The 23,340-nt window shown below is 40.6% G+C and overlaps 1 protein-coding gene across 2 annotated transcripts in view; it reads left to right on the plus strand.

Moving 5' to 3' along the window:
• The first annotated feature begins 4,355 nt into the window (after positions 1-4,355).
• nin (ninein (GSK3B interacting protein)) overlaps positions 4,356-23,340 on the plus strand; it is a 127,302-nt gene continuing 108,317 nt past the window's right edge. For both annotated transcript variants that reach the window (XM_052038123.1, XM_052038211.1), the window contains exon 1: positions 4,356-4,642. The gene's annotated coding sequence lies outside the window, so the exon portion shown is untranslated. The remainder of the gene's footprint in view (positions 4,643-23,340) is intronic.

Below are 23,340 nucleotides of genomic sequence, written 5' to 3' on the forward strand. Positions count from 1 at the left end.
AGTCCTCGTTGTCCACGGGAATGGTACCGGAGGATTGGAGGGTGGCAAATGTTGGCCCCTTATTCAAAAAGGTAGTAGGGATAGTCCAGGGAATTGAGCCTTACGTCTGTGTTGGTTAAGCTGTTCGAAAGGATTCTCAGAGATAGGATCTATAATCATTTAGAGAATCATGGACTGATTAGGGACAGCCAGCATGGCTTTGTGAAGGGACGGTCTTGCCTCACAAGCCTGATAGGGTTCTTTGATGAGGTGACCAGGAAGATTGATGAGGGTAGTGCAGTAGATATGGTCTACATGGATTTTAGTAAGGCATTTGACAAGGTTCCACATGGTAGGCTTCTTCAGAAGGTCAGAGGGCAAGGGATCCAGGGAGGCTTGGCCGTGTGGATTCAGAATTGGCTTGCCTGTAGAAAGCAGAGGGATGGAGTGCATTCGGATTGGAGGGCTGTGACTAGTGGTGTCCCACAGGGATCAGTTCTGGGAAACTACTTTTTGTGATATTTATTAATGACTTGGATGAGGGGGTGGAAGGGTGGGTTAGCAAGTTTGCAAATGACACAAAGTTCGGTGGTGTTGTGGATAGTGTGGAGGGCTGTCGAAGCTTACAGAGGGATATTGATAGGATGCAGAGCTGGGCTGACAAGTGGCAGATGGAGTTCAATCTGGAGAAGTGTGAGGTGGTACACTTTGGAAGGACAAACTCCAAGGCGGAGTACAAGGTTAATGGCAGGATTCTGGGCAGTGTGGAGGAGCAGAGGGATCTGGGGGTTCATATCCACAGATCACTGAAAGTTGCCTCACAGGTGGATAGGGTAGTTAAGAAAGCTTATGGATGTTAGCTTTCATAAGTCGTGGGATCGAGTTTAAGAGCTGCGAAGTAATGATGCAGCTTTACAAAACTCTGGTTAGACCACTTAGAGTACTGTGTCCAGTTCTGGTCACCTCATTATAGGAAGGATGTGGAAGCGTTGGAAAGGGTGCAGAGGAGATTTACCAGGATGCTGCCTGGATTAGAGAGTATGGATTATGAGTAAAGGAGCCAGGGCTTTACTCATTGGAGAGAAGGAGGATGAGGGGAGACATGATAGAGTATACAAAGTATTAAGAGGAATAGATAGAGTGGACAGCCATCACCTCTTTTCCAGGGCACCAATGCTCAATACAAGAGGGCATGGCTTTAAGGTAATGGATGGGAAGTTCAAAGGAGACATCAGAGGGAGGTTTTTCACGTAGAGAGCGGTTGGTGCATGGAATGCACTGCCTGGGGTGGTGGTGGAGGCTGATATGTTGGTCAAGTTCAAGAGATTGTTAGATAAGCATATGGAGGAATTTAAGATAGAGGGCTATGTGGGAGGAAGGGGTTAGATAGTCTTAGGTGTGGTTTGAAGGTCAGCACAACATGGTGGGCCGAAGGGCCTGTATTGTGCTGTATTGTTCTATGGTTCTATTAGTCCTTCCAGAGTGCATCATCTTGCACTTATCAAGATTAAACTCTACCTGCCATTTCCCTGCCCATCTTACTAACTGATCAGTATCATTCTGTAGCCTAAGACTATCCTCCTCACTATTAACATTCATATCCAAATCATTAATGTATGCAACAAAGAGTAAGGGTCCTAGTACTGACCCCTGAGATATAATCGAGGCTTCCAATCATGAAAACAACCCTCCACCGTCATCCTTTGCCTCCTAATAGCAAGTCAATTTTTTATCCAGTATTTCAACCTGCCTTAGGTCTGGGCTTTAACCTTTTGGATTAATTTCTCATATAAGACCTCATCAAAGGTCTTACTGAAGTCCATCTACTGCACTATCCTAATATGTTTTGTCACCTCTTCAAAAAATTCAATCAAATTGGTTAGACAGGATTTCCCCACAAAAAGCCTTGCTCACTATCTTTGATTAATCTCTGCCTTTTCAAGTGTAGATTAATCCTGTCCTTCAGAATTTTTCCCAACAACTTTCCAACCACTGAGTTAGACTCACAGGCCTATAATTCTCTTGCCTCCCAGAGCAGACTGGGATGCATTTCATCAGGCACTAGGGATTTTTCCACCTTTAAGCTTGCTAAGACATCTAATACCTCCTCCTTATTAATGATAACGTGCTCTAGAGTTTCACCATTCCCGTCCCTGAATTCTCCAACTACAATGTAGAGAAGTGAGAAGTATTCATTTATCACTTCACCTACTTCCTTTGGCTCCACATTGATTGCCCTTTTAGTCCCTAATGTGTTCTATTCTTTCCCTGGTTACCCCCTTGCCCTTAATATACTTATAAAATGCTTTGGGATTTTCCTCAGTTTTGTCAACAAGTTTTGTGCCCCCATTTTGCCCTCCAATATCTTTTTTAAATATCCCATCCCCTACAACTGAAGGGCCTTCAACATTTTCATTTCTCTGCACCTGTCATATGCTTTTTTTCGTATTCAACTCTTGATATACTTGACGTCCAGGGTTCCTTGGAGTTGCTGACTTCTCATTATTTCACTTTTGAACAACTCCCACTTGTCAGAAGTAGACTTACTTGCAAGTCCTGCCATCCCAAGAAGCAGTTCATTGAACCTTCAGTGCATTCCCTCTGAGTATATCTTTTCTTGGATAAAGAGGCCAAAACTTCACACAATACTCCAGCTGAGGTCTTCAAAACCCTGTACAATTGTAGTGAGACATCTTTGCTTCTGTACTCAAAACCTCTTGCAATGAAGGCCAGACATGATATTTTACTTCTTAACTCCTCGCAGCACCTACATGTTTGCTTTCTGTGACTGGTGTACAAAGATACACAGATCCTTTTGTATATCCCTATCTATCAGCACTTGAATAATACTGTCTCTCTGTTTTTCCTACTGAAGTGGATAACATCACATTTATCCATGTTTTACTGCATCTGCCATTTATTTGCCCACTACTCAACTTGTCTAAATCACCTTGAAGCTTCTTTGCATTGCCACAAAATCCCATCCAGTTTCAGTTCATCAGCCAACTTAAGAATATTGCAAGCAAACAGAAGGAAGTCTGGACAGGACTTTGACTTTTTTCTACGAAAACAACAAATTGGGCAAAGCTTACTAGATTGTGATTTCTACTGATGTTTGTCAATCCGGCAGGCTTCTGTACATCCCTACCAAAGGAAAGTGAATTTGGGGTAATCAGAGTAACTTGTAGTATAAGGTTCTGATGAAAGATTATCAACTTGAAACATTAACTCTGTTCCCCACTCCACAGTTACTGCCTGACATGCTGCGTATTCTCATCCTTTTCTGTTTTTATTAGAATTGACCTATGATGATGTTTTCTGCTTTAAAGTGTTAATTTATATCAGTTACTTCTTTTATAGCTTTACCAGCATTAAGTTATCAAGAGTACCAAGGCCCTGATGTCGGTATTCTTTAGCACCTGCTATGGTCTCAAGAGATGCAAATATTTACATCCTACAGAGAAGATTACGTTCAAAGAGTAATTGGTAAAGGCTACTATCTCACATCAGTGACTTTTTTGGGGCTTGTTTCCCAATACACACGACTGGAACGAGTTGACATTGGGTCACCATACTGGAAAAATAGTTACATGAAGCATGACCTCCGTTTATAATGTTTTGCAAAGTTGATCCTCTTCAAAATATTAACCCATAAGTCTGGTGTGTTCCTCTTGTAACTCTGCCTTCAGATCTGACTGACTGGAAACCATCACAGTGAATTTTGTCATTGCTTAAAGGCCAAGCTTTCACACTTCCAGCTGGGCGTCGCAGGATCGTAATCCAACCCGAGACAGTAACCGTCCGCTGGAGGAACTCAGTGAATCGAGCAGCATCGGCAGGGCCGAGGGGGTGGGGGGCGGCTCAATGTCAACATTTCGGGCCAAAACCCTGCATCAGGATGGATTGTTTGTTGCTAAAGGTTCCAGCATCTGCAATCCGTTGTGTCTCCAACAGTGGACAGTATTTCCCCCGACCTCACAAGAATGTTGAGTTTAACTGTAGTGATGCACTGTAAACCTGGCTACAATCAGCTAATTGAACACAGAGCAAAACTTGGAAGTCGTGACCTGTATTAGCCAAGTGATTTCAGGCATACACTGAGTCATCTGAGGAGCTAGTCGTTGATAATGTTTTAATCACAGGAATGATGAAAATCAATTTTAAAAGAAAATTTATTTCTTCCCTTGAACTGCTCAGTCGAAATTATATTTATTATCTTTATTGCATAGAAAAGAGAAACAGAAAGAACAAGCTTATTGTGCTTATTTCTTTCGATTTGGTACATTGGTCTTCCAGTCAGCAGAAGGCGCTGAAATGGTGAGAAAGCGAAAATTGTAATAAAGCAAACCGCTCGCCTGTAAGAGCCCATCTGCGAGTGTCACATGGTTCAGTGCTTAATCCTGACCTTTTACGTTTAAATGCGCAGAGGATGTGCCAGGAGCCGCCTCCTATGACAGAAGCTGTTGAAAAGCCGCAAGGCGAGTGGCAGATCTCGGAGAAGGACAGAGAGGGAGAGACAGATCTGCTCCTCTGTCTAGCCAAAGCCAGCATTGATGTCCGAGAAACTGCTCGCCCCGACTCTGAGGCGTCTTCTAACCTCCAGCTGAAGACGTTTGGCGAGCGAGGGCAGGCCGGGAAGTGGTTTGAAATCTGGGAGTAGTTGGTAAGCGTTTGAATGAAATTTGCACATTTTACCGGCACCAACAGCTGCAGCAAGTGTCCGTTTGAAATTGTATTTCGGTAATGGGGATCCTCAAGGACAGTCAGGACGTTTCTCACAACGCTCAGCAGAAATGTTTTACTCCCTTTTCTAAATTGACTGTCTATTCCCACCCATAGATGCTGCCTGACCTGCTGAGTTCCTTCAGCATTTTGTGTGTGTAACACTCTTAAAGTTACCATTTTATTGGGTGAACGATGATTACCTTTTTTTATTGACAATTATGTTGACTTTGGATTTGCTAACCGAGATTGCGGTTTCCTATATGTATAAGTAAACAGGGATTGTCTATGTATAATAAAAAAAATCGCTATGAAGGTGGATTGTTTGGAACTTGCATTTCGGGGCGAGCTAGTTTCTTGAATGTCCCTCCCTGCATCCATCTGCGCTGTGGAGTCGTTGTAATCGCCACCCACTCCCACTATGATGCATCATCCTCGCTGTGAGCTGCCCCACGGTCCAATGTTCGCCGGTGTCGTTGTGTGGCAAACGCTAACTTCTGGGAACGGGTTCCTGTTCAGACCATAACCGCTGCCTGACGACCTTCATTGGGATCCTTCACGTCTAAAACAAATGATTACTATTTTGATCTGTGCCAAATTCAAATTCCACACTGCATACAGTGATCAAGTTTCTAATTTGTAATAGTTTATTACTCTGTCCTAGTATACCGCGGCTGATGGGATTTGCAAGTGTTTGCTAAACACACTGTTGCACGGTTTTCCCGATGAACAATTGAACTGACAGCTGAGCCTCAATGGGTAGCACTTGCCTGTGACTCACTAAGCTGTGTGTTCATTGTCCCCCTGGAGACTTGAGCACAAAAACCAAGGCTGACGCCCCAGTACTGAAGGAGCGCTGCAGCACTGGAGCTGTCCTCTCCTGGATGAGACTGGTGTCTTGTGGGCAAACTTAAATTTGCCTGTTTTTGAAGGGGCATGCATGTGTCATTAATGTTATGGTATGAATTTTTGTGAGCATGTTACTAATTGCCACATTGTACATTTTTTGGGGTGAGTATTAAATGGGCCTATGTTCTTGCTTTCCACCAACCTACCCACTTGCACTTGAAACTGGATAAGGCATTAAACCAAGGCCCTGCCTGCTCCTGGGTGGATGCAATTGATCCCTTGCCTCTACTTAAAAGAAAAGTAGGGAAATTATCCTAGAGTTCTGGCTGATATTTATGATTTAAATCTAGTATTGAACTTAAAGTGATTTCTTTCCACATTTGTTGATCATAAAGCCTGTAATTTAATAGTTTAATTTCATTCTAAAAAATATATGGCTTGCAATCAGTTGCATTAAGGACACCAAGAATATTCCGAGCCCCTCTGTGCTCACATAAGCATTGGCACCTGTTGTTGATCAATGTAAGTTCTTCAATTGGACCATCTCTGTTTTAATTTGCCTGACATCTCTCTTTTATTTTACATTTTTCTGTTCTCAATATGTATCAGTTTTCTTTTTAAATTACTATACAGTGCAAAGTCTTTGTGCTCTCTTGAAGTGGCTTGGAATGTTTTCCTATTTTAAAGACATCTATGCAAATGCAAGTTGTTGCCTAAGCTGCCTTGGTAGCAAATTGTTGTAATATTGCTCTCCATCAGGTGGGGAGAGGGGGGAAGGAAATTTTTCTTACTTCTTGCCTCTTCCAAAAGTATTTCTGAATTTGTTTCCCATTGCTATCACTTGGCAGAGCAGTGGATATTTTGTTTCTCAAAACTAATTAAAATTTAGTAAACAATTAAATCCACCCCTTCTCAGCAACAGTGAAAAAGTCCTAGTGTTCTAGCCAATATTTAACCCTTAATCAATCTCGTATATCTCATTTGGCTTTGTGGGACTTTGTATATATAAGGGCTACTACATTTCCCTATATTACAAGAAAATAGGAGAGGGAGTAGGCCACTCAGCCTGTGAAAACTGCCACACCATTCTGTAGCTACACTGTGTAATGAATTGACCTGTACAATCGGTATGCAAGACAAGTTTTTCACTGTACCTCGGTATAAGTGACAATAACATACCAATACCAATGACTGACCTATGCTGGTCTCACCTTCTCTTCTGTACCAGTTCCCTATAAGGCTCAGTTCCTCGATCTTTCAAATATTTATCTATCTCAACTTTAAGTAAACCTAATGATCTGGCTTCCACCATCCTTGAAGGCAGAGAATTTCAGAGATTCACTGCCCTCTGTGAAGGTACAATAATAACTATATTTCACAAGTGTTTCGTTATCTGTGAAATGGTCCATGATCTCCCAAAATCATGAAAGATAAACTCTTCTTTGATTTCTAAGCCCTATCAATAATTTTTTTTAAAACTGCCCTTTCTCATCTACAACTTATAAAATAATTGGGAGCATTTCATTTTCTGTCTTGCTCTGGATAAAGCAATTGGGACATTATTGCAAGGAGTGAATTGAATTGCCTGAGGATAGGCTTCTGTGATGCTGGTGACTGAGGAGAAAGTTGAGGCTCGTTAACTTCACACTTCCAGATGAAGGATCTTGCATATGTTTTGGCCTTGTCTTTTCAATACACTTATTGACTGTGCCGCCATTGAAAGGGGAATGTTCATTGAGCTGCTCCTCATCATCACTTGTTTAATTGTCATGATTAGACGTGGCAGAGCATTGATCTGATCCATTGGTTTTGGGGTCGCTTACATCTATCCATGGATTTCTATGTGATGTAGTTTCATCAGATTGGCACATAGTCTTTCAGTATGCCTGGTACTGACCCTGTTTTGCTCCAAAACACCCCATGATTAGTGAGAATAGAGTCAAGTAGGTTTTTCATCCTATTGGCTTCCTCAGTATCTGCTGCAGGACTAGTCTGGCAGCAGTGTCTTCAGGGCTGGGTTTGGAAAGGTCACCTTTCCCTGATCCCCTGGGTCAGGAAGTCGTCCACCACTCATATCCCATGCCCTTGCCACTTTCACAGCTGCCGAATTGACGGGTACTAATTCACCAGCTGAAGAAGGTCAGGAGAAAGCTTTCTTTGGCCAAGTTCGATCTGATGCCCTGGGATTTCATATGATCTGGAATCAGTGTTGAACACTCCAGGAACAACTCCTTCTTGACAGAATATGTTCTGCTGCTGCCTTGTATGGACCAGGGCTATCTGTGAGACAGGGGAAACCCAGTGGTGATTTTGGAGGAGTAGGGGATGTTGGCTGAAAGCTGCAATAGTGTGAGGGGAACTTTGTCCAACTGTTCATTAATTGGTCTGTGGGACAACTCTCCCAATTTCAGCAAAAGTCCCCAGATGTTAACAAGAAGAACTTTGCTGGTTTGACTGGACTCTGCGTCATTTTGTCGTGACCTTAATGAACCAGAATGGTTTAAACATCAATCTGGTAGTTTCAGGGTCATCGTTATTGACACAAACATTTTATTCCATATTTATTTAATTAAACTTATTTAAATTCAACAGCTGCTGTGTTGTGATTTATACACGTTTCCGGATCATTAGTTCAGGCCTCTGGATTACTGGTCTTGTAGCCTATTCATGGCTTTATCATTCCCATATTAATCCTCCTGCATATGCTTTCTGGTTTGTTTCTTCTGTTTGTTGAATCTTAAAAAGATTCTTGCTGGTTTATGTACTGTGGGAGGACATTGTTACTAGCTGTTCTTTTTTCTTGATTTTTTTTATTGGAACTGCAGTCAGAATGATGGGAAGCAGTATGTGGTCTATCATTTACTCTTCAGTTCTGAGCAGGAGAAATACAATTTCCAGTAAAAAAATACTGAAATCCATAGCCAGATATAATTTAACCATATTATTTCCTCCTTTTATTACATGGTGCTCATACAAAGGAAATGAGATGGCCGAGTCACATTTACTTCCCCATGGCTGCTATCACTGTTGCGTTATATTAACCATCAAGAGTAGGTCTGTTACTGAACAAAATGTCACCCACAGAAATATTTCCTTTTCCTGAGGGATGTCGTTGCTGCATTACCGTTTGATGGTGTGACTGATGATTTGGCAAATGGGATCTCTCTTCAGCCGCATAATTAAAATTGGGTCAATTATTTATATGTCAAGTGGAAGTTCCAAACTAAAGCACAGTTTTTAATTTGTATACTTGTTTTTGTTCAAATAGTTAAAGCAATGGAGCTCCAACTTGTTTTTCAATGTTTCGGGGGGGGGGGGTGGTGGCGGGGGTTCCACTGGTTCAGTGGATGGAGGTACTAGAAAGCAGGGGTACACTAATCAGCAAGACCCAAGAAATGAACTCCCACTCCTCCTAATCCCACATATTATAAATTTAACTTTTTTGTTGCTCTCTTTGCCTAGCTCTAACGTTTTAATATTTTCAGGCACTGTTTCAATGGTTCAAAGGATGTTTTCATGTTCTTTCCATGATTTGGTACTGGGCTGTACAGGTCAAGAAGGTCTCATTGTCTGACTGCACTATTAGCCCATGTCTGCTGGTGGTTATTGCATCATCCTTTCCATACAGTTGAAGATGAGAGAGATCAGAAATCATTTTGCTGTGAATTGAATTACAAGCAGCATATGTCTATTATGGAAACACTAAACCAACATCGGCAAAGAAAGGGAAATCCTGGCACATTGCTCTTCTGCTAAGGTGGAAGATGAGCTGTGTATAAAACAAACACAGTAATGAATATTAAAGGAAAATAGATGATAGGAGTCATGATGAGAGGAGCAGAGATTATATATAAAGGAGGCACAGAAAATGTATGAATTTTTTGCAGCCCAAAAACCTGTTAGAAAAGCCTGGTGAGTTGCTGGGCTAAAGCACACCTAAAGGCTGTGATGCCATGTGGTGTCAAATAGCCTTTCAGCTCTGAAGAAGATGGCCACTAACTGCTAGTACACATATTAAGGCAATCATTCATTTTCTGAGGGGAAAACATGAAATCAATTTTTATTCCAGCAGATGTTTAGCTACAATTCTGTGCGGGTTTGATTTATAAAACCACACCCATTGTTAAACTTGTTCACTTACCCTGTGGCAGCAATATAGACCCATTGAAAGCTGGAGTAACCAAACAGTAGTGCCTTTCCTAAGTTAACTTGAATCTTTTTGCTTTGAGCAACCACAATTCACTACTTAGCTGTTCATTAAAAGGGCTCCTTTCCAAGTCCAGTATCTGGGTACACGGCGGCTCGCATCTGAACTTGGATTTATGGGACCAGATTGAAATTGTCATTGGGCCTGGTTGTAGCCATTTAAGTGGGTTGCTGGCACCTATCACACCTTCAGAGGCCACTTCCCATTTCAGCTCTGGAACTTGGCATTTGGTCACACTAGTGGCATTTGGTCACACTAGCAGCAGTTGTCAGCAAGTGGAGCGAGGAGAAGAGGCTGGCAGGAGTGACATGGACTCCAGCTCCTCCTAGCCCCACATAAATTTTAATTGTTTTAAAGTGGCATTTGGGAGGCCACGTCCATGCTAGAGACCCATAACCAGATGCCTCCTCCATTCATGGTAGCTTAATTTATCAAAGGGTTTGACATCAGCTATAAAACTCCTTATTAGCATTTGCAAGGCATTGACACCTGTTTTAGGTGGAACGCCATGCTATCCATATATCATATGAGAACAACAATACAGCAAATGCTCTTAGATGTCCTCCTGAAATTGGTCACTTTTAGTAATTGCTACTAATTAACCAATTTCTACCTGTAGTCTTTTATCACCAAATAATTTTATGATAGCCTGCTGTTTGAGAGATTTAGCAGTTTTGAATTGTCCTGCAGATTGAAGCATTACAATTTCACTGAGTTGTTCATGGTCCAAAATGTAATAAAGAAAGATCTTTTACACTGGCATATCTCAGTAGTACTAGTTAAAAGCAACCCAAAACCTCCGACCTAAACGAGAAAATGGCTCTTCCATTTAATCAAGATAAAAAGTGACCCTCCTTTATGTATTAGAAAAAAGGCCTTGGAGTGGTGCTAATTTTCTAGCTACTCTTGTCAAAAACAGCAAGTCATCATCGGGTAACAAAAGCCTGCTAATGGTCACCCTAGTGTTGTTACTGCCTGCTGTTTGGTGGGTGGAAACATCAATGGTAAAATTCAATTTTCCTGTGAAATCAAAATAATAAAAATCGATTGAAGCTGGAAGCCAGCTATAGATGTAGGTTATTTGTTAAATACAAATTATGTGAATCCTAACATTGTTTGTGACAGTTTAAACTAAATTGGCACATGGCCTCATTATTAACCTGACCAATAGTAACCCTTCTGGTTAGAGGGGCATTTCATTTTGATTGTTGAGCTGCAGGTGGAACAAACCAGTCTAATAAATCAACGCTTCATTGTTTGGAGTAATAATGAGTGTCAGCATAATTACAGTTTTCAAAGCTGTGACTGCCCAAGGATAAAAACTTTCAAAACCACTCAGATGGCCATTGCTTATGATATCATAGTACTGCTCTTGAAAATGAGGCCACAAAAGATTTTGGCTTGTTCGGTTTATACTGTGTTTGAATGACCTAAATCCAAGTTTCACATTATCCTTGCCAACAAAACCAGTTTATTGGCCAGGATAATACATATGGGAAGAGGAATACTATGAACAATACACATTGAATGAGATACGCAAAACTTTGTTTTTGTCCACAGCTCAACCATGTTCTAAGTAGTGCTCAAAGTACCTTTTTTACTTATGACAGTTTTGTCACGAAAACGTTGGTATGTTAAAGTAACCTGTGAACTTTCAATTGATACCCCAATGTACAATGTACAATAGTTTATGTGCACAAAAGTTTTAAATCAAATAAGAAGTAAATTAAACATGCACACATAGAAACATGGAACAGTGCAGCACAAGAACAGGACTTTCAGTCCAGCATGTCTGTGCTAACTGTGATGCCAATCTAAACTAATCTCATCTGCCTGCACATGGTCCATATCCCTGTATTCCCTGCCTGTTCATGTCTGTCTAAATCCTCTTAAATGTTGTTGCCATATCTGCTTCTACCACCTCCCCTGGCAGCGCAGCACATTCCAGGCACCTACCAATCTCTATCCTTTTTTTGAAAAACTTGCCTCACAAATCTCCTCTTGCCGTAAACCTATGCCTTCTAGTACAGGTGATCCCCATATTACAGAGGTGTTGCTTTCCTAGAAAACCATCTGTATGACGATTTTCTGCAATGCAAAACTCTACTTCCCATTGGATACCATGTTATAAGTGGAGATGTATTCCCACAGAATGTTTTTCTCTCAACAGTAATGATGAGTACCACAGCTGCTGGTTCAGGGCAGGGGGGCCACTTAAGAGATTGCCTTGTCAGTTTCCAAGCAAATCTCAAGTGGCCAGCAGCTGCATTTGGAGACACAAACCATTGCAGATGCTTATCACCTTCTAGACTTCAATTTGAATGGAGACATACACTTTTAAGCGCATATCAAATATAGATAAGATGGTTTAATGATATAACTCGAGAAATAAGTGTTCATTTGGGTTTACAACTTGCACAAACTTTCTGACCCTGTTTCAAACACCTTGAGGATAAATAATATGGAAAGCCCTTGGGGTTGAAAGAAAACTGCTAGACCGCAAAATGAACCTACTGCGCTAAACAAAAAGCCACATCATCTGTGCATGTGTCAAGAAATGCACATTGAAAAAAAGTAGATAAAATTGTTGCTTCTTTTGCACTTTGTGTTCATTTATTTAATTCTTCCCCATGTAAAATCCATAAGACCAAATTTTATTTCCTACCTCGTATTTTTGGGAGTGATGTGTTGAATTCCATAAGGGCGAGTTTCCACAACCTGAATATCTCCCTGCCATTGGCCCATACACTTCCATGCCTAATCAATTCAAATACTCAACTAATAGAAACATAGAAAGGTACAGCATATTGCCAAAGTACCTCTTTCAAAAATGTAGCCCATAAAAGATTTTGTCTTGCTCTGTTTATGTTGTGTTTGAATGACCTAAACCCAATTTTCACATTTGCCTTGCCAATAAAACCAGTTTATTGACAGGATTATACATGTTGAATGAGGAATACTTTGAACTATATATATTGAATAAGATATACAAAACTCTTCTCAAATGGTACAATCACCAAGGTACTGAATTTTGATCACAATTTTTGAAATATATACTTCATTGTGATAACATATCCCTGGGATAACATTAATATCATGAATAAGCAGAATTAGACAAAAGGAGAAAATGCTACTATATTTATAAGCTTCTTTGAAAAAGTTAAATGGCGGAAAAATATTGTCTTAGTTTTGAACTGTTGTCTCAAAGAAAATGCAGTTTCCAGTGAATTCACTGTGGAAGAGAATTGATGTACATTGTAGTTAATGTTTAGAAATGCCGGTGGCCATTTTACCCAAGATTTTAAGATCAATATCTGTGAACACTTCTTTGTTTCCATTTTCATAATGCAGAAGTATCTTGCTAGTGTATCAAAACCATAAGGACAGCAAATTATGTTTATGGTTTGATTTATAAATATGGCTATAAACTATCTTGTAAGTAAAATGATCTTGTGATCGCAGATAAAACAGTGGTGGGCCATGACAAAGGAACCTTCTGTGAATTAATTTTATTTTATTATTGGACTACAAAAATATTTTTGATTAGGTTCAATTTCCAATCCAAACCAATTCGTTCTGATATTTGAGTCTGTTTCTGGTTGTAAGGCAAGTCTGATCTGAGTCCAGTGAATTTGTAGTGATTCCTGGTTGAACACGCAGAATTATTCATAACATGACCCAAAATTTTTCCATCTCAGTTGAAGGCCAAAGGATTTCTTAGATAAAACTTAATAATTTCACTCTGCTGTAGTGGATATTCCCGCTACAGGGAAGTGGGTTTGATCATGAAGAGAGCGATGCAAGATAGCAAATGGTACAGAGGGAGTATATCTAGAAAATAACTTGCAACTGAATTGTGAGAGTTGGCAAGAATATATAAGTTACAATCTGCAAAAACGAAAATTGGAAAATGTTTACTTCTTTGTGTGTGTTGATCACTCTTTACACTAACACACACAAAACATACTCTAGAAAATAGGAAGCAACAGATCATTTAAGAACCCATTGGAAGCATATTCAGGGATTTTGAATCACTCAAATTGATGAACTAAACTTGTAAACTTAATTTTTTTTAATAGCATATCAGATTTAGGAGGCTTTATCGCTGACTAGGCTTGGGAAAAGAATTTTTTTTAAATAGACTGCATGACCAAAAAACAGCATTTATAAAAAAGAAATTTCCAGCAAATACTTTGAGCCTTGTATCATCTTTCCTAGCAAGTTTATTTTAAGCAAGTTAATACTTTTCAATTAAAACTAGTTTGTGAGGGGGAAGGGAACCGGAGGAGTAGGTCAGAGGAAGAAGGGAATGGGGAAAAGTTAGATCAAACAGGTAGAGAGGCTTTGGGGAAGGAGAAGCAGAATACAGGCTATAAAAGTAGTAAGGTAGATGGACTGAAGTGTGTTTACTTAAATGCAAGAAGTGTCAGGAATAAGGGGGATGAACTGAGGGCTTGGATAAGTATGGGGGACTATGATATCGTGGCTATTACTGAGACGTGGCTGACGTCAGGAGAGGAGTGGATATTGAATATTCCTGCTTTTCGGTGTTTTAAGAGGGATAGGGAAGGGGGGAGAAGAGGGGGAGGGGTGGCGATACTGGTCAGGGACACTGTTACGGCTGTGGAAAAGATGGATGTTGGAGAAGGATCATCTCTAGAGTCCGTATGGGTGGAATTAAGGAAGAAGAAAGGAGCAGTTACTCTACTAGGAGTATTCTATAGGCCCCCCGGTAGCAGTAGAGATATAGAGGAGCGGATTGGCAGGCAGTGTTTGGAGAGAAGCAGAAATAACAGGGTTGTTATAATGGGAGACTTCAACTTCCCAAATATAGACTCGAACCTGCTTAGTGCCAAAGGTTTAGATGGGACGGAATTTGTTAAGTGTGTCCAGGAGGGATTCCTGATGCAGTATGTTGACAGGCCGACTAGAGGGAATGCCATGTTAGATCTAGTTTTAGGAAATGAGCCGGGACAGGTGAAGGATCTATTGGTGGGTGAGCATTTGGGGGACAGTGACCATTGCTCCATAACCTTTAAAATTGTCATGGACAGGGACAGGTGCAGAGAGGACAAGAGGTTTTTCAATTGGGGAAGGGCTAACTACGAGGCTGTAAGGAGAGAACTTGGGAGTGTAAATTGGGATGTCCTTTTTGAAGGAAAATGTACCATGGAGATGTGGTCGATGTTCAGGGATCTTATGCAGGATGTTAGGGATAAATATGTCCCGGTGAGGCAGAGAAGGAATGGCAGGGTGAAGGAACCATGGGTGACGAGAGAGGTGGAACGACTTGTTAGGGAGAAGAAGGTAGCATACGTGAGGTATAAGCAGCAAGGTTCAGACAGGGCCCGTGAGGAATATAGGGTAGCAAGGAAGGAACTTAAGAAAGGGCTGAGGAGAGCTAGAAGGGGACATGAAAAGGCTTTGGCTAGTAGGGTTAAGGAAAATCCCAAGGCCTTTTTCAAGTACGTGAAGGGTAGGAGGATGGCTAGGGTGAAGGTAGGTCCGATTAAGGACAAAGGTGGGAGAATTTGCCTGGAGGCGGCGGAAGTGGGAGAAGTTCTCAATGAGTACTTCTCTTCGGTATTCACCAGGGAGAGGGGTCTTGATGATGCAGAAGGGAGTGCTGGTAGGTGTAATGTTCTCGAGGTTGTTGATATCAAGAGGGAGGATGTGTTGAAGTTGTTAAATAATATTAAGACAGATAAATCTCCGGGGCCTGACGGGATTTTCCCCAGGCTGCTTCGAGAGGCTAGGGAGGAGATTGTTGAACCGCTGGTAAGGATCTTTGAGTCCTTGTTGTCTACGGGGGTGGTGCTGGAGGATTGGAGGGTTGCGAATGTTGTCCCCTTGTTCAAAAAAGGTAATAGGGATAGGCCAGGGAATTATAGACCGGTGAGTCTCACGTCTGTGGTGGGTAAGCTGTTAGAAAGGATTCTAAGGGATAGGATTTATGAACACCTTGAGAATCATGGACTGATTAGGGACAGCCAGCATGGCTTTGTGAAGGGAAGATTTTGCCTCACAAGCCTGATAGAGTTCTTTGAGGAGGTGACCAGGAAGATTGATGAGGGCAGTGCGGTGGATGTGGTTTACATGGATTTTAGTAAGGCATTTGATAAGGTTCCTCATGGTAGGCTTCTTCAGAAGGTCAGAGGCCAAGGGATCCAAGGAAGCTTGGCTGTGTGGATTAGGAATTGGCTTGCATGTAGAAAGCAGAGGGTTGTGGTGGAAGGAGTGCCCTCGGATTGGAAGGCAGTGACTAGTGGTGTCCCGCAGGGATTGGTTCTAGGACCTCTACCTTTTGTGATATTTATAGATGACTTAGATGAGGGGGTGGAGGGCTGGGTTAGTAAGTTTGCAGACGACACTAAGATAGGTGGTATTGTGGATAGTGTGGAGGGCTGTCGGAGCTTAAAGAGGGATATTGATAGGATGCAGAGCTGGGCTGACAAGTGGCTGATGGAGTTCAATCTGGAGAAGTGTGAGGTGGTGCACTTTGGAAGGACAAACTCCAGGGCAGAGTACTGGGTGAATGGCAAGGTACTTGGCAGTGTAGAGGAGCAGAGGGATCTGGGGGTTCATATTCACAGTTCATTGAAAGTTGCCTCACAGGTGGAAAGAGCAGTTAAGAAGGCCAATGGGATGTTGGCTTTCATAAGTCGCAGGATTGAGTTTAAGAGCCGCGAGGTGATGATGCAGCTTTACAAAACTCTAGTTAGGCCACCCTTAGAGTACTGTGTTCAGTTCTGGTTGCCTCATTATAGGATGTGGAGGCATTGGAGAGGGTGCAGAGGAGATTTACCAGGATGCTGCCTGGATTCGAGAGTATTGAATATGAGGAGAGGCTTAAGGTGCTAGGGCTTTATTCACTGGAAAGGAGGAGGATGAGAGGAAACATGATAGAGGTATATAAAATATTGAGAGGAATAGATAGAGTAGACAGTCAGCGCCTCCTTCCCAGGGCACCAATGCTCAAGACGAGAGGTCATGGCTTTAAGGTTGTGGGTGGGAGGTTCAGGGCAGATGTCAGAGGGAGGTTTTTCACCCAGAGAGTGGTTGGTGCATGGAATGCACTGCCTGGGGTGGTGGTGGAGGCAGATACATTGAACAGGTTCAAGAGCTTGTTGGATAGGCATATGGAGGAATGTGAGATAGAGGGATATTCGGGAGGAAGGGGTTAGATAGTGTGAGGGTGGTCTGATGGACGGCACGGCGTGGTGGGCCAAAGGGCCTGTTTTGTGCTGTATGGTTCTATGGTAAAACTGTTCAAAAACTGCAATTCAAACTGTTAAATGGCAATTAAAATTATTGTCTGTCTGAACTGCACAGCCTTTTTTTAAATTTGTCAGTGGGTGATCACATGCCCCAGTCAACTGACTTCGTCACTACTATTTGAATATTTTCATGAAAGTCTAATAGAAGATGACATGCTCCATTTCATGTTAATCTCTGTGAATAATTTGTACATGACAAGAAAGACTTACAAATTCCTAGCAGGAGGTAGGTCTGATGTGTCTGAACTTGTTATGTGGCTCAAAAATTGCATTTTACCCATTTAAAGATAACATCCAATTAAATGTCATTCTTCTTGATTGATTGCCCACCATAAGAATTCTTTAACTGACATTCCATATTGGATCCCTTTTTTGTGTGTGTGTCAGTGTGGTAATTATAAGACGCGGGGATATTAGACTGGCAAATGAGAGTTTGCCATTTCGAATATTTTCATATTCACTTTATATATACTCATCCGAGTGTCTATGTGTGTGAGAGAGAGAGAGAGAGATCCCAAGTATGCTTGAGTGTCTATGTATGAGTGAGAGAGAGATTCCTAAAGGAATGGAAAACATATCAATTCCATATCCCACTCCTGTCCTTGCCTTTTTTTTTAAGCGGAACAGATTCACTTTGGAATTACCTTTGTTGTTCCAACTAAGATGAAAATCCCTCCTGCTATTTTGAAGCGAATCCTTGCTGCTACTGATATGGGATCTATTTCACTTCAAGACATGAACTAAGGAATATCCTCTGCTTTATATGATCATTTTGGATTGGGAATAAATGCTGGTTTGCCACTGACAAAGCAGATCCTGAAAATACATTGCTGTATTAGATACAATATTGAGACTGAATCCATGACCATGTTGTCACTGTATCCCAAGATGAGCACATTTCACTTGGGACTTTTCACAGTGTAATGCTTCATTTGGAATTAGATTCTAAGTAGTAGTAATTCGATTTGATGCACATGATAAATGTTATAGCAGGGTATGCGCATTATACACTGCTTCTGAAATTCAGTTTCATTGACATCAATGGAGTTGAAACTTATAAGCAGAGTATAATCTGGTGTTCATGCCCCAGGTCAAATTTCTGCCTTCTGTTTGAAACCATTGTCATCCACATTTGCATTTCCAGCAGGGGTCACTGGAAAGCAACGAAGAATGGTAACCCACAGGTTTAAAACAATTGTAGAATCCCTACTCAGCATCAGTGAAAGACATTGGAGAAATAACTAACTGATAAAATAACCCTCACCTGATGACCTGCATCACAAGGTTTTGAAAGAAGTTGCTATGGAGATAGTCCACTGGCTGTCATTTTCCAAAATTTCATAGATTCTAGATAGCTCCTACAAATGAAGAACCATAGATCAATTAGCCTGACATCAGTGGTGGGGGAAATACAAGAATTGATGATTAATAGGGCAGGTAGAAAATCCTAATAGGATATAGCAGTCAATATATGATAATGAAAGAGGAACACGTGTGACAAATTTATTGAGGGTTTTTGAAGTTCGAACTGGCAGATTAGAGGAGAGGGAACCAGTGAATGTGGTGCATTTGGACTTCCAGAAAGCCTTTGATAAAGTTGAACAGAATTAGAGTAAATGGGATTGGGAATAATATACTGACTCAGAGAGAAAATGGAATGTGAATAAAGGGATCGTTTTCGGGTTGGGAGGCTGTGACTAATGGGATGCTGTAGAGATTAATGGTGGGGCCCCAGCTGTTCACAAACGATATCAATGATTTGGATGACAGAACCAAGTATAATAAATCCAATTTAATTTTTTTTTGAAAAAAAGCAGATACTGGAAATCTAAAATAAAAGCAGAAAAATACCATCAGGTCAGGCAGCATGTGCAAAAAGAGAAACAGAATTAACATTTAGGGACAAAGAATCATCTTCAGACATTTTTCTGAATTATAAAGAGTTATGGTGAGGCTGCTCCTGGCGCATTGTGTATAGACCGTCCCTCCTTACCTAAGGAGGGATATACTTGCAATAAAGGGAGTGCAAAGAAGACTTGCCAGATTAATTTCTGGAGATTTTATCCCAAGAGTAGAGATTGAGCAGAATGAGCCAATACTCTCTTGAGTTTTGAAGAATAATAGGTGATTCTATTGAAATCTATAAAATTCTTAGTGGGTAGATTCGGGAGGTGATGTTTCCTTTGGCAAAGGTGTCTAGAACTAGGAATTGTAGTCTCAGAATAAAGGGTCAACCTTTGAGATTGAGATGAGGAGAAATTTCTTCATCCATTGGGTAATGAATTTTTGGAATTCTCTCCCTTTTCGAGAGGTCTTTGGAGAATCAGTGAAGAGTCTGTCCTCGACTGAGATTAATAGCTTTTCAATATTAAGGGAGTCAAGAAATGTGAGATTAGTACACGAAAATGAACCTGAAATTACAGGTCAACCACTATCTTATTGACCGGGAGAAGGGTTGAATGACCTGCTGCTGCTGCTTCTCTTTCTTATTACATTGGGCATGAAAAGAGTTTAAAATGTGGTTGTGGGATAATAATGTTGCCACTATTTTTGTTGCTTTGATCTTGTTTACCATTCTAATGTGTACTAAAAACTTTCCTCAAAGCTTCATTTAATGCTTTTTACTGCGCAAATCTGTACGTGGGCTACAATATTCCACTCCGTTGTCTGGCTATGGCTGCACCACTGTAATTGGAAATTAGAGACAGAGGTGGCATTGTGCATCGAAGCTTGTTGTCAACACAGCACTTACTTTAAGTCACGTAGCCTTCTGAAGTATTCAGAAGGGTGTTCAGATGCTTTTGTGTTGTCTCCAGCTCTATATTATGTTGCAGCTGGTGTCATTTAGAAACCTCTTCAAACCTTGATGACAATAATTGCAGTCATGACTATTAAGTCTCTTCTATCAATACAGCAAGCAAGAAGTGAGTTTGGGTCCAGCTGATGCTGACAATCTTTTTGTATTGCCATTAATGGCATATTTACCTGCAGCTGAGCATGCTTCATGCTACTATTCCTACAGAAATGTTTCCAGAACAGCTGTATAGCTTATGCTGCAGCCACAGAAAGTTTACATAAAGAAAAAAATTGGGTACAATCCGGACTATAAACATAAAGATTTGCAATGTAATTCCCTATTAGTTGAGTGCATCAGTTCAAAACAGCCAAAATATCCACAGTTGAGCATAAATAGTTGAATGCTACGGGAGCTTTTTTTTTAGCATTTTCTCTAGATCTGAGCTACTTGGCTGTCATTGGCCAGCAGATCTTCTAACAACAGTGAAGCAATGAAATCTGCAGAGCAACATAATTAAGCTTCCAGAACCACAGTTGATGATTAACTTAAAAAAATTGGAATCCAGGCTGTTCTGTGTAGGGGTTATGATGTGATGCATCATAACCCTTGCATATCAATGCTTGGCATAAGACTGAGTTTCGTTTAGATTCTGGTTTTGACTGTGCTGTTGGAAGGATAATTGTCCCAAGGTTAAGAGAGCTTTCATTTCCTTTTAGTTATTATACAATTTAATATTTCCCTGTTTATACTACGATTATTGCATAAATGCTTTGGTTATCAAAGCATTTACCACAATTGTGTATATTCTGCAATTCCATCTTGTCACTTGGTTGATCCTAAGAATTTGAAATTTGGCTATCAGGGAAGTATTGGAACAGTAACACTGTATTCATTTGCTTTTATACATGTGCAGAGCATGGCAGTTTTTCAGCCTTGTTTATGAGAATACAAAAGATATCACCTTTTACATTGTATTTATGGCACAAAAACAAGCCACATCAAGATCATGCCCCATACTTCATATAACTCTACGAACATATCCTTCTTCCAGACTCCCATATGCGTTTATTCAGCTTCTCCTTAAAACCCTCTATACTATATACCTCAATTTTACCTCGTAGTAGAAAGTTCTAATGTTTTGAAGAAGATGTTCTTCCGAATTCCTTTTTGGGGTGATGGACAGCCCCAGGGCATCACTGCAGAAATTCCTCAGGAAAGTGCCCTTAATCTAACCATCTTCAACAACCTCAGCTGTGATCCTTCATTTGATCAGAAGTAGGTATTTGCCACCGATTAGACAACATTCAGGCATGGGTTCTTTAATGACAAGTAAGATTTGCTTCGATTGTGATGTCACGGTAGTGTAGCAGTTAGTGTAACGCTATTACAGTGCCAGCGACCTGGGTTCAATTCCAGCTGCTGTCTGTAAGGAGTTAGTACGATCTCCCTGTATCTGTGTGTGTGTGTGTGTGTTTCCTCTGGATGCTCTGCTTTCCTCTCTCATTCCAAAGACGTACAGGTTAGGAGTTGTGGGCATGCTATTGTTGGCGCCGGAAGAGTGACGACACTTGCGGGCTGCCCACAGCACGTTCTCAGTAATGCAAAAAGATGCATTTCACTGTGTGTTTTGATGTATATGTGACTAATAAATAAATATCTTGCATAAATAATTAAAAATAACTTCATGTCTCCTTGTTCTGATCTCCCCCATGCAGAGATGTCTTCTCTAAGCTTATCTTGTTATCTTCTTTCATAATCTTAAAAAGTTCTTGTATTTTTGTTCTAGGGAAAGAGCCCCAATCTGTTCAAGCTTTTGTGATAGGCTTAACATTTCAGATCTGGTATTGGCCTTGTAAATCATTTTGGCATCTTCTCCCCAGCCTTCCTGTTCTTATAATGTGGAAAGCAGGGGACAGTAATTCTTCTTTGTTTGCTTGAGTTAAACATGTATGATAATATCAGCCACTAATAGTAATTCGCACATTCTGTTCCATTGAAATCAACTTAACGGATTGTGCGGAAGTGCCAAATGTTTGTTGGTACATTGCGTGCATTTGGTATTAGTGACCAACAGCAAATTTCACCACTGAACTATTCACAGAGCTCAAATCTAGGCTATGTAAAAGAAAAATAATATTTTTCAGCTTTAAATTTTGTCCCTCCAGAATTGAACCTTTGTGTTTCACTCTCTCTTTTAAATGGCTATATTAACCTGCAGCACTACTGATCTGTGCACCTGCTATTAGATCACTGTTCCTCTCTACCCCTTTTAGATTAATTTTCCAGGAAATGTTTATCTTCATATTCTTATTAACAAAATGTAGCCTCTCCCACTTGCATCAAATTTTGTTTGCTAATAACACAACCATTTCTGGAGATTTATTAATATTCCCCCATATTTTATAAAAGCATAAAAAATTGGAGCAGGAATAGGCCATTAGGTCTCTCGAGTCTACTCTGCTGTTCAATAAGATTCTGGCTCATTCTCTACCTAGAAGTTGTATTGTTGATCAACAATAATTATCCCAGATAATTGGTTCACTAAACAAGGACTATCTCTAATACCAACACCAAATCAGAAGTCACCAGAAAAATTACAAAGCTTGGACATCCTTGCTTCAAGCAAATGTTATTTGAGTTAACTCCCTTTTATAAGAAGTTTTAAAACCTATGCCATGAAAATGATGTCCTAATTGGAGAGGGAATACAAAAAAATATGATGGGGGTCGGTGGGAAGAGGGAGGTGGGTAATGGTACATGGGTCTCTTAGAAAAAGGCACCAGCCAATCAGCATGTGGCTGTGGATGGTCTCAAGCTCCAACAATCAGCAGCATTGGACTTGCATAACTGCAGTTCGCAGGTTCCCAACCTGTACTGAAACCCACTGGCAATGAATTTTTTTAGAAATGAAATTTTCAGGGAAGAATTACTGCTATTGTAACTGCTACATTAAAAAAAATATGGTCACACCCAATCGGATATTTCCTTTGCTCTACTCATCCCTCCCCCACTTTCTGTCCTACTGAAAACAAAGTTGTTTTCTCTTTTTTTTCCCCATTCTGATGAAGGGTATCAGACCTGATAGGTTTCCCTTTTCACAGGTGCTGCCTGCCCTGCTGAGGATTTCCAGCATTTTCTGTTTTATTTTAAAAATTACTTTTTTTTTGTTTTTTAATACATTAAAATTATAAGGTGGGGAATACTTTAACTGATGTGGAATTCATTTGGCTGAAAGCAATTAACTATTTGTTGAATTCTGATTTGCATATGAAGGCAGTAAATCGTGACCTTTTCATATACTTTTTGTTGATTTAAGTAATTAATGGCGACAGTGTTATCAGGTTTAGGGGAAATATGAAAAGGAGATTGCATCATAGGTAGGATAAATTGTGATATAATGTGCCCATTCCCAATGGGTAGGACTTCAATAGGAAATGGGCAAAATACTTGAAAACCTGCTCAAAGTTGCATCTTATGCCCTGTACATAGTTTTAAAAAATTCTAATTCT

Source organism: Pristis pectinata, chromosome 1 (genome assembly GCF_009764475.1).
Source record: "Pristis pectinata isolate sPriPec2 chromosome 1, sPriPec2.1.pri, whole genome shotgun sequence".
Lineage (NCBI taxonomy): Eukaryota > Metazoa > Chordata > Chondrichthyes > Rhinopristiformes > Pristidae > Pristis > Pristis pectinata.